Source organism: Plasmopara halstedii (genome assembly GCF_900000015.1).
Source record: "Plasmopara halstedii genome assembly, contig: Scaffold_2386, whole genome shotgun sequence".
NCBI classification, from domain to species: Eukaryota; Oomycota; class Peronosporomycetes; order Peronosporales; family Peronosporaceae; genus Plasmopara; species Plasmopara halstedii.
In genome coordinates, this window is record NW_020189293.1 from 1,681,092 (window position 1) to 1,682,380 (window position 1,289).

Here is a 1,289-nt window from a genome sequence, read left to right on the forward strand (position 1 = left end):
ACGGTCGAAAATGAACACCACACCCGTGTGTCACACCGGGTACTTCGGCAGGCCAAACACAAAGTCCAAACTCATGGACTGCTAGCACCCGGAGGGTACCGGCAAACTGGCCAGTGGTGCCGCCGCATTCGAAGAGGGTTCCATCCTTCAACACGTCTCACATGTGCGCACACAGGTTAATTCCATTCGTACAGCTTGGACCACCAGTAGTGGCAACTCACAGAGCTGTAGGTCTTGTCACGACCAAGATGACCACTGAGTGGGGTGTCGTGGGCCTCATTGAGGATGCGGTTCTTTAAATCCTCATCGTGAGAAACCACAATGCGTGGCGTATCCGTCAAATTTATGCTATACTACAGCAACTCTTTGTTCAGCAAATATCGATGTAGCCGTGTGCGCAAGCGCACCGACAATTTATTGTCCGAGTTTCCATTTTTTGCTGCCGAGAGCCTGTATTAGAACTACACACATACGCGTATGCGGCGCGGATCAAATCCGTCACTGATGACGTCACCGTCGTGATATGAGCAAGCTCATAATCCGGTCTGCGTGACAACGCATCAGCCAAAGCATTCTGATTTACTGGCTTATACTTCACATCGCATTTATATTCCGCGAAGAAGGAGAGTCACTTGACCATTCTCTGCCAGAGGTGAGGCGACTGAGTCGCAGTGCGTAATGACGCATAATCTGTGTAGATAACTAACGGCTTTGAGCCAAGCTGGTGCATTCTGAACTTGACATGTGCATACTTCATCTCAAGTAATTTCTTGTCGTGCGCTGGGTACTTCCTCTCCGCAGCCTTAAGTTGGCGAGATTCGAATGCGATCCCCAATCTCGCCCCTCGGCGTCTGCTTGCAGCAGTGCACAGCCGATGATAAATTCCGAAGCGTCACAGACGACACTAAAAGGACGATCGGGGTCGGGCAATGTCAGTATTGGTGCATGAAGGAGGCTGTCTTTGACCGTGTCAAAAGCCTTCCGATGCTCGATGTCCCAACACCATTCTTTATCCTTCTCAAGGAGATTCTACAATGGCCGTGTCATTTCCACATGATTCGCGCTATACTTGTGCAAGTAGTAGGAGGCCAAGCAACGTGCGCAATTTTTTTTGGTTATTTGGAAACGGCCAGTCCACATTGGCCTTGATCTTAGCGGGATCCGCTTGAAGGCCACGCTTTCCGATATGCACCCTAAAAGGGAATTTCTTCCGCGCCGAATTTACAGCTTTTTCGTGCGCATGCACTCGAGCACCACTCTCAAATGGACGATGTGGTTTTCCTCATCTG